At 40.1% G+C, this 11,549-nt stretch overlaps 1 long non-coding RNA gene across 1 annotated transcript; it reads left to right on the top strand.

Moving 5' to 3' along the window:
* The first annotated feature begins 10,123 nt into the window (after positions 1 to 10,123).
* On the top strand, positions 10,124 to 11,030 carry LOC149821604 (uncharacterized). The gene is made up of 3 exons (XR_016426094.1): positions 10,124 to 10,251; positions 10,350 to 10,451; positions 10,532 to 11,030. It is a non-coding gene; the product is annotated as an uncharacterized LOC149821604 (long non-coding RNA).
* The last annotated feature ends 519 nt before the right edge of the window (positions 11,031 to 11,549 follow it).

The following is an 11,549-nucleotide window of genomic DNA, read 5'->3' as shown; positions in this document are numbered from 1 at the left end:
CTGCGCCTCTCTCTTTGATAACTGGAAGAAGAAGAAGCACAAGAAGAGGTCGTCTTAACCTCTTTCTGATAACCGAAAGGATCAACTCTCTCTCTCTCTCTCATATTCTATTAGGGTTTCATTTTCTGTGTTTTTCTTTTTGAATCTTCCGTTGTTTTGTTGTTCGTCTAATTTTGTTTCATGCTGCAGATTCACGAGAAATTAGGGTACATTCCAAGAGGGAAAACCAATCGCATGCCGTGCAATACCACAATTAGGTACGTGTTCGTCCATTGAATCTCCAATATGGTGTGGTTCATGATATATTCCATGGATTTGTATTACTGCTTTGTTGTTGGTTACTTTTCTAAAAAATTTATCAAACATGTGCGTTGGTTCTGACAAGTTTAAATTATTACATTTTTCAGTATTCGCTGTTCATACAGTTCCACAAATTTCTCTCTCGGTATTGTGTTTATTTCATCTATAATACATGTATATGTCCAGTACGAATCATGAACTCCTGAAGTAAGTCATAAACTTAAAAAACAATTCAAAATACACCACATTCAAGAGATGAAAGAAGAAGACACGCCGGCAAAATTCAGTCCTGCCTTTTTGCAGGCAATGGCAGTCATCATCATGTGTGATCCATCAAAGGAATGAACAAAATGAAGAGGAAAATCAGTCCTCTTTCTCTTAATCATGACCTACAAAATAAGGCTTATGTAGTCAATTGTTGGACATTTTGGGTTTTACGGGTCCAACCCGGTTTGACACAGCCATTAGTGGGTCATGTAACTGGCCAAGTAATGGAGATAGTGGGTGGGAGTTACGTGAATGTGGAGAGACCACATTCACGTAACTGCCTAATCTCCCATTACAAATAAGGGGTTAGGGGCTACTGGGATGATGAGTGACTTGTAGCTGTTTCCCTGCCCAAATTCTGCTCCGCATTCAGACGCTGCGGAAAGGGTCCTGCTCACCGTCGACATAAGGCCTGGGCTCATTGAGGGCGTCGACCGGCTGAGGAGAACGCCGAATCACTTACATGATCAATGGCGAATCAAGGTACGCTCTCTGTCTATTTGTTTTCACAGGGATATTGCCAACAATGGGTTATGGGCCCACGGTACCACGCATTCCCGCTGCGCGTGGCCGTGTAGGCTGAAACGGCGTTTTGGCGTCGGTGGAATCGCCGTGGAGCGACAACCACCGATTAGCCAAAGACTGTCGCTGTGAGGCGACAGTCATCACCGGCAAATGTCACCGGAAAAAGGCGACTTAATATTCCCGGTTCAGGCAAAAAAAAAAAAAATCGTTTTATACCTGTGGTCGTTGGGCTGCAGAGAGGGTTTGCCATCGCCGGGTTTCATTTGCCGGAGATATTGCCGGAGTTGAACGCCGGATGGCCGGCGTCAGGGGCTTTTGCCGGAAAACAGCAGAACTGCCACTGCAGTCTTGCCGGCGCCCTGGTTTTCCCACCTCATCGCCGGAGTTACCTGTAAACCGGCGAAAATAAAAAAAAAAAAATTATTTAAACCCTTACCTGTCGCCGGGGAGGGGGTGGGTTTTCGCCGGGGCTGTCGCCGGATTGGACCATCGCCGTAGGGCGATATGCCGACTGAATCTTCCGCCGTTCGCCGGCGATCTTGCCGGCACTGTATTTCCGGCCGTGCCCTTTCAGCCATCGGTCGGCACCGCCGCAAATCGTCGCCGTGGGGCGACGTCTTTTGTCGGGGTGGATGACGCCGGACCGGCGTCACTGTGGAGTGACGCAGGTCGCCGGCAGCTGCGCCGGTCGCCGTGACGGCGACGTGAGTCGCCGTGAAACCGAAAAAGGGGGAAACCGATAACCCCCTTTTCGGTTTCCCTAAAAACTGAAACAGAAACCATCGGGTTTCTGTTTAGGTTTTAAATATGGACCGGGTCTGGGTCTGATCCGAAAAGGATCGGGTCCAATCCGGACCCATTTTAGATCGGGTCCGATCCGGACCCATTAAGAACCGGGTCATACCCGGGTCCATATAGGACCGGGTCATACCCGGGTCTATGTTGGACCGGGTCGAACCCGGTATTCGGTTTGAACCGGGTCGTACCTGGGTCCATGTTGGATCGGGTCGAACCCGGTATCCGGTCTGAACCGGGTCGTACCCGGGTCCATGATGGACCGGGTCGAACCCGGTATCCGGTCTGAACCGGGTCGAACCCGGTATCCATTTTAGACCGGGTCTAACCCGGTATCTGTTTTGGATCGGGTCCGACCCGGGCCTGTTTCGGACCGGGTTTAACCTGGGTTTTGGTTCGGGCCGGGTCCGACCCGTATTAAGTATGGGTTGGGTCAGACCCGGATCTCATTTGAAACTAGGTTGGATCCATAAAAAACAGGATCCAAACACTATTGAGACTGAATCGGATCAGGAACCTGATCCGACCCCTTCCGGAACCGGTTCAGAGCCATTTTTGACCGGTTCTTTCCAGTTTTTCACCGGTTCCGGGATGCTGAGACCCTGTTTTCATAAATATAAAGAGATATAGGGATTTTGGCATACAGTTATAGGGTTTTATGAACTTTTGTTCATATTAAGTATCGGTTTATAAGGTTCAGAACCGGTTCGGACCCTTAGATGACCGGTTCGGGGCGGTTTCAGACCGGTTCAGAGTGTTTTAAGACCGGTTCCTACATGAGGACCCTGGGTTTTACCCATATGAGCATGCTTTTGTTATTTTTCATGCTTTATAAAGTATTTATTTTGAATAATGCATGACTTATGCATGTTAATTCATGTATTTAGCGTTGGTTAAGTTATGCATGATGATTTTAAGCATGAATTATGACTAAATTTATGACAATTAGTTTATGTATTTTTGTTGTAGTATAAACTGATATTAGGTCATGAATATACATGCATTAAAATGTGTGCATGGGTGTGCTCCATAATACGAATAAATTTTTTGGTAAAAGATTTTGATTAACCGATTCATCAATCACCAAAGTGATCTGAGTCGTGTTAATTGAGGATTCTTTGAACTGTATTAAGATTCGTAATTATGATTGTGTGTGAATTTATGAAACATCGATTCTACCCAAAGGTAGGTCGTTGTGTTCCAAATTTACACAGGGTGTGATAGTAGATATGAATTCCAGCCCATGAAGCATGTTCGTACCCAAAGGTACAGTACTGAATTGCCTCTGGATTCATGATCTACTAGTTTCACCAACTGAAGTCAATTCCTTGGGAATTGAAGAGACGGAGCAATCATGAGTATTATCGTTTTCACCAAAGTGAAACGATAATGGCTCAACTATGCTTGTCTCAGAAAAGGTAAAAATAAAGGGTCTCACTTTTACCTTTTCAACACGAGTCTCGTTTGAGCAATAATAGTAACATCTTTCCATTTTTCGTTCCTTTTATCAGGTTCCTTCCATATCGACGGTTCTAGTAGTATCCCTATCTTAGACGGATCGAATTTTTCTGATTGGAAAGAAATTGTGTTGTTCACTTTGGGCTATATGGATTTAGATCTGGCCCTTAGAATTGACGAACCTCCCACTCTTACAGAGCAGAGTACAGCTGATCAGAAAGCTGCCTCTGAGAAGTGGGAGCGCTCGAACAGACTTAGCCTGTTGCTTTTGCAATCTCGGGTGGCTAAGAACATTCGAGGTGCAATTCCTCATTGTAGGACTGTGAAGGAATTTCTGGGAGCCATTGAGGCTCAATTCGTCACTTCTAATAAGGCAAGGGCCAGTACCCTTATGTCCAAATTAGTGTCTATGAAATATGCTGGTGACAGTCACATCCGACAGCACATTTTGGAAATGAGGAATATTGCGACTCAACTGAATGACATGAAGTTCGCCATCTCTGACTCATTTTTAGTCCATTTGATCTTAACCTCGTTACCTACTGAGTATGGACCCTTTAAAATCTCCTACAACACACATAATGATGAGTGGTCTTTTAATGACCTCTTGAGTAAGTGTGTTGAGGAAGAGGAGAGGTTGAAGGGTGAGAGGGTGCCAAGTGCACATATGGCCTCTCATAAGGATAAACAGAGGTCGAGGCCAAAGAAAAGCTCTTTCAAAAAGAAGAATCAGAAGAGAGTCACTGGGGAGAGTTCAAACTCTCAGGCGAAAGCCAAATCCCAGTTTGGTGGCCCTTCTATAAAGTGTTTTTTCTGCAAAAAGAAAGGGCATAAGAAGGTGGACTGTTTGAAGTTCAAGAAGTGGCTCGAAAATAAAGGTAATAAGTCATTCGTTTCTCATGAGTGCAATTTAATTCATGTTCCATTGCATAGTTGGTGGATTGATTCTGGTGCCACGGTGCACATTGCCAACTCTTTGCAGGCATTTCTGAACAAAAGGGAACCAACGGAGCATGAAAGAAGCATCTTCTCAGGAAATAAGATGCGTTCACATGTCAAGAGCGTTGGGACCTGCAGAATTGTGTTGGAGTCGGGATTCATGTTGGATTTGGTCGATACATTTTATGTTCCATCTTATAGTCGGAGCCTAATTTCAATTTCAAAACTTGATAAGTTTGATTTTATATTTAAATTTGAAAAATCTGAACTTATTATTATGAAAAATTCAATGAATATAGGTTCTGCATATATGTGTGATGGTTTGTATCGATTAAGAACCAAACTCCAAATTCAGGAATCTCACTCCATTGAGAACACAATGATTGGCAATAAACGTGGTCTAAAGGATGATCAATCCTATTTGCTTTGGCATCGGAGATTAGGACATATCTCGAAAGAGAGAGTCCAAAGACTCGTAAAAGAGGGAATCCTTGGATCCCTTGATTTTACGAATATAGAGCCATGTGTTGACTGCATAAAGGCTAAGCAGTCTAACACATATAAGAAAGATGCCAAACGCAGCAATGGAAAGTTAGAAATAGTGCATACGGATGTCTGCGGCCCTTTTTCACCGTGTTATACGGGTGAAAAGTATTTTGTCACCTTTATAGACGATTACTCACGGTATATGTATCTCTACTTATTATCTGAAAAATCAGAAGTCTTTCAGGTTTTTAAGGACTTTAAGAAAGAAGTAGAGAAACAAACCGGTGAAGTTATTAAGGTTGTCAGGTCAGATAGAGGTGGCGAATATTATGGTCGTTTCACTGAGATGGGACAAAAGGAAGGTCCATTAGCACGGTTTTTAAAAGAGGAAGGCATTGTACCTCAGTATACCATGCCTGGTAGTGCTTATCAGAATGGTGTAGCTGAGAGAAGAAACCGTACGCTTAAAGAAATGATTCGAGCGATGTTGAATCACTCAAACCTTCCTTTAACCTTGTGGGGTGAAGCTCTTAGGACTGCAGTGCATATTTTGAATAAGGTTCCTACGAAAGCTGTTCAAAAGACTCCTTATGAGTTATGGACAGGTAGAAAACCTTCTTTGTCATATATGCACATATGGGGATGTCCAGCAGAAGCTAAATTGTATAACCCACATATAAAAGCTTTTGATCCTAGGACAACTAGTGGTTTCTTCATTGGTTATCCAGAAAGATCAAAAGGCTTTAGGTTTTATTGTCCATCTCATACACCACAGATAGTGGAAACAGATAAAGCAAGATTTCTTGAAAATGGTTCTGTTGTGATAGATGCATCTCAAAATATTAATTTTGAGGAAATGCAGGATTCAGGTTTCTCACCTGCTAAGGATAATGACCCGACTTTCTCTATCATTGTTCCTTCGAGTAATGTAAGAGAAAGTACAGTCAATGAACATCAATCCCAACTAAATCCGGTTGTTGATGAGGATATACAACAACAACAGGATACAGAGGTTCATTTTGATCCACCTGTAGCACCTGTATGGAGGTCCACCAGAATTAGGAAATCTGCTATCCATCCGGACTATGTGGTGTATTTACAAGAGTCAAATGACTTCATAGACATTGATGAAGATCCCTTCACATTTGCAGAAGCCATTGAAAGTGAAAGATCAACACATTGGATTAATGCCATGAAAGAAGAGCTTGACTCTATGGCAAAGAACCAAGTGTGGGATCTTGTACCTCGACCTGATGGAGTTAGACTTGTTGGTTGTAAATGGGTTTACAAAACCAAAACAGACTCTAAAGGTCATGTGGAGAGGTACAAGGCTAGGCTTGTTGCAAAAGGTTTCACACAGATAGAGGGCATTGATTATAATGAGACTTTTTCTCCTGTCTCAACTAAAGATTCATTAAGAATAATCATGGCCCTTGTAGCTCATTTTGATTTAGAGCTGCATCAGATGGATGTGAAAACCGCCTTCCTAAATGGGGATCTGGATGAGGAGGTATACATGCAACAACCTCCTGGTTTCAGTATAAATGACTCAAATAACTTAGTTTGCAAATTGAATAAGTCAATTTATGGACTTAAACAAGCCTCCCGCCAGTGGTATAAGAAGTTCAATCAGGTTATAATGAACTTTGGATTCACTGAAAACATTGTTGATCAGTGTATTTACATTAAGACTAGTGGGAGTAAGTTCATAATTTTGGTTTTATATGTTGACGATATTCTTCTTGCAACTGATGATTTGAGTCTTTTACATGAAACAAAAGATTTTCTTTCCTCTCATTTCGATATGAAAGACATGGGTGAAGCTACTTATGTCCTTGGAATTGAGATCCGTCGTAATAGAACTAAAGGTGTCCTTGGCTTATCTCAGAAATCCTATATCCTTAAGGTTCTTAAAAGATATGGGATGGAGAATTGTTCTCCTAGTTCGGCACCTATAGTGAAAGGGGATAAATTGAGCTTGAAGGATTGTCCTCAGGATAATATTGTGAAGGCTCAGATGGATGCTGTCCCATATGCTTCAGCAGTTGGGAGTTTACAGTACGCGCAGACCTGCACTCGACCTGATATAGCATTTGCTGTGGGAATGCTTGGTAGATATCAGTCAAATCCAGGCATTGCGCACTGGAAGGCAGCGAAGAAGGTCATGCGCTATTTACAAGGAACGAAAGACTATATGTTGATCTACAGGAAAGCTGACCACCTAGAGGTCGTTGGATACTCTGATGCGGACTTAGGAGGGTGTATTGACAGTAGAAAATCCACTACTGGATACATTTTCCTTCTAGCGGGTGGTGTTGTCTCATGGAGAAGCGGAAAGCAGTCTACCATTGCTGCTCATACCATAGAGGCGGAATTTATTGCTCTATACGAGACTTCGTCACAGGCCATTTGGATAAGAAACTTCATTATGGGTCTTGGTATAGTGGACTCTATTGAGAGACCACTAAAGATCTTTTGTGATAATGAAGCAGCCGTGTCTTTTTCAAATAACAACAAGAGCTCAACATCGTGTCGGCACATGGAGTTAAAATATTTTGTTGTTAAAGAAAGGACTGAGAATCATCTGGTATGTATTGATACAATTGGGACGAAGGAAATGACTGCGGATCCCCTTACTAAAGGGCTAGCACCGGGATTGTATTCCCAACATGTAAAGGGGATGGGTCTTTTTGATTCCTTCTGATGTATGACAATACATTATGTAATCACATTTGTGTTTATGTTTTGATTCTCTAAAGTTTTGTGTTATTGTTGATTTTGCATAAAGAATCTCTCATATGGGTTAGAGAGAATAGCAGAATAACAATATTAAAGGACCAATAGAATAGGTGAGAGACCAACCTATTCATAAAGGTAATTACTTTACATGCCTAAGCACTGAAGGTGAATTGTAGTGTAGTACAAGAACATATGACATTTCATAAAGGGGTGTTCATATCCTTGACTCATACGATTTATCCTTGTGATAAAGGGTGGCATGTGAACCCACATGAAGAATTAAATCGAGATAACGGTATACACCTCGATTTAGTACACTTTTGGTGTCAATGAGTCAAGTGGGAGAATGTTGGACATTTTGGGTTTTACGGGTCCAACCCGCAGTCTGACCCGGTTTGACACATCCATTAGTGGGTCATGTAACTGGCCAAGTAATGGAGATAGTGGGTGGGAGTTACGTGAATGTGGAGAGACCACATTCACGTAACTGCCTAATCTCCCATTACAAATAAGGGGTTAGGGGCTACTGGGATGATGAGTGACTTGTAGCTGTTTCCCTGCCCAAATTCTGCTCCGCATTCAGACGCTGCGGAAAGGGTCCTGCTCACCGTCGACATAAGGCCTGGGCTCATTGAGGGCGTCGACCGGCTGAGGAGAACGCCGAATCACCTACATGATCAATGGCGAATCAAGGTACGCTCTCTGTCTATTTGTTTTCACAGGGATATCGCCAACAGTCAATATGACATAACCAAGATAAAAGTAATATGAATAATGTTTGTAGACAGTGTTTTATGAACAATAAATAAAAGTACAACCAAACATGACCCAATATCTACATGTCTACTTTTCAGCAGTTTCAGTGATTTTCACTAAAACTCAACATTACAATCGACATAAAATGGTGATAAATAATTGAAAACCAGAACCAGTTTCTACACAGCATAAAGACCGAGTATATTGTCAACTCCATATATCAAGATACTAAAATAATGCTTAATTGAAACCCAAAAGAATGATATTTTCTAGTTTTTCTGAGCCACATGTTCTGAAGCAAATGCCTAAGATAATTTGTCATGTTGCAGTTTTCCCGAAAGGGGATGGTGAGTAGCAAATACCTAAAGCAGCTCTCAAATCACTCACTCTCCTTTTCATTCATATGCTTCTTTCCTTTACTTCTCTCCTTGTCTTTTCCAACTCTCAATTTTTGCTTCTTCCTTGTTCATTTTAATTTTGACTTGAGATGGAACAATGAAGTCCCATGTAATTTCACTTATACAATGAATGCAGATAGAATTTATCCACCGTGGAACCTTCCAAGCAATCACAGGTACTGAAATGGTTAAGCAACTGATTATATTCAAAACATTTCCAACAGAAAAAACATGCAAATGACCACAAGATAACATAAGTCTGTCCTTCAATAACGAAATAGGATCCATGAGATGATCAATGATCAATCCTTCATACAACAAAAAGGATGTGATGTAACAATCATCTAAAACCATACTGAAATAAGATGAATAAATAAACAAAGTAGACAAATACGAAAAACTCTACGTTGATATATTAAACGAAAATACACCATATTTGAAGGTAGTCCAACATGATAAAAAACCAAAAAAGGGATGTTATACATGAAAAAATATGAAAGCATGAATAACCATCATGACTTATAGTTGTATATGCACTCATAGGGTATAAAATTTTGTCAAATAAGATGTTACATAAGCCTTATTCCATCCTATAAGTTCCTTCAATTGTGAAGGGAAAATTTTGGTAAGTAAGAACCCCCAAAATGCTAAATTGTTATACGCAAAACAAAAGAAAATCTCGATATTCCATCCCATCTCCTCACTTCAGGCCCAATATTTCTCTCTAAGGAACATTTAGCAAAAAAACATCACGCAATCAACAGATTGGATATCAAATTAGAGAGAGCCCACAAAGATGAAAAAGAAACATCATAAATCCCCCATAAAATCAAGATCGCCACCCTAAACCAACAAATTTCGATCCACCAATGAAGACCATCAATTCCCCAAACATAATGAACCTAATTGGCCAACACCCTTTTGATTAAACTACAAAAGGGCAAAAATGGAAGAAATCTCCATCCTAAACCAACAAATTCTCATCTTCACAAAAGGTCAACTTATCATCCTTGATAAGCTATATGCAAACAATTTTCACTAACCATGAATTGTTAAGAACTTTGCCGATATTATCTTAATAAAAGTTTTCTTTCCTTCATTTTCAGCTCAATTCTCGCTACTTTGGTCTATGACTTGCATTTACCTGTCATCACTTGTGCTGGTATTCTGTTGGCTGCTTACCTTCTCCTTTTGGGTGCTTCAGGTATTAGGTCCTAGTTTTACATAGCTTATTAAACCTATTTTTTAGAGGTGTATTTGCCTAATCTGGACACAACTACTGGCTAAGGTATATTTCAGATTTTGCTGCTTATGGCAGAGATAGGTCGACCTTTATATAATACAAGTTCCTCTCTTTATATGGCATCAATTATTTGCATATTAGCATCCTTTCTTTATCCTTAATATGAAAACTAGTTTTAAAAGCAGTTTATTATATGCCGAGCGGTCTCTCATTCGAAAGCAGGAAGTAGTTAGTCACCATGGACGATAGAAGGCACAAAGTACAATGAATAGTGCCAATTGTGCTCAACAAAAGTTTTTGCATACTACTTGATCAAAGAGCTTTTCACGATTTCGTCATGAGAAGGTAATTATAATGTTATTAACTTCATCATCATTTTACCTTTATTGTGATTGATCATCTTGTTATGTTATCATAATTAACTTCTTTTCACACTTGCGCAGGTTGGAGATGATGGAGTGGAGCCTTTACGAGCTGAATTCTTTATTATGATGCACTCTAGCACTAATTCAAATTATCACAATGCTAAAACAAGTGCAATAATTGTAAGTGTTTAATTATTACACGATTAGTTCTATTTTTGTTAAAGATTGGCATGATTTTAAATGTTTATATAATTTTGTAGGATCAAATGAATGCCAAGTTCTCTTAGTTGCCTGAGGGAGATGTATACTGCCGTCCCACAACAATATCCTTTCTCAGGTTCTTGGAGAGGATACATACGGGCGTGTTCGTACTTACAGCTTCGGTGTGAAGGCAGCTGAGTTCTTTGGTCCAGGCCCTACTCGATCCCAACTGATGCAACAATATGCAGAATACAAAGAAGAAATCCACGTGATGAAAGAAAAAATGCATGAGTTGGAATCGCAGTCCAACACCCAATCTAGCAAAGTACAGGATCTAGAATCTAAATATGAACAATTGATTCAATTGATAAGTCAGGGCAGCACAAGTGCTTCACATCCTACTGTTGGATGAATCTAAAGTTCAAGATGAAACTTGTTTTGTTTTTTTAATATTTTTTGGTGTAGCCAAACTTTGATAATTTTTTTGTGTATGTTGAAAATGATATACTATGTAGTGTGATTTCACCTTACTATCATCATTAATGGATACTATGTTGTGTGAAAAGGGTATTTGCACTATGATTAGTTTTGGAAACTCACTCTTCAGAGATTATGCCAGGTTGTTTTGTTTTGTATGTGTATTATTTGTTCATGTCTAAGTGAAGGAATTTCATGGATGGTCACCGTAGTTGAAGATTTAGGTGCCTTGCACCTAAAATTGAAGGTGAGTTAAATCCTATTTAAACATTAGTAAATTCTGTTTCCTTGATATCTTTACTTGTACTCTGTTTGATTTTATCATGTTTGTTTTTTCTTTTTTGTTCGTTTGTATATGTCTACAGGATTTGAAGCACTTTTTTGAATTAAAGTAAATATGTAAGGGGTTTATGTGAGCTAGCCCATTGTTTTCTTCATTACCTATTTTTGAAGGTTCTTCCTTGGGAATATCTTTGTTAGTTATGAATGCCACATCTTTTCTAGATTGTGTCCATGTAATGTTTTCTCGGCAGGGAATCATTTATAAATAGCTACACTTTTTAGAATTTGTTTTTGGATTTCATATCTGTAATGCCCTAA

Source organism: Nuphar pumila, chromosome 11 (assembly GCF_984573655.1).
Source record: "Nuphar pumila chromosome 11, dmNupPumi1.hap1.1, whole genome shotgun sequence".
Lineage (NCBI taxonomy): Eukaryota > Viridiplantae > Streptophyta > Magnoliopsida > Nymphaeales > Nymphaeaceae > Nuphar > Nuphar pumila.
Note: the sequence above shows the minus strand (reverse complement) of the source record. Positions and strands in the feature narration are given on the sequence as shown.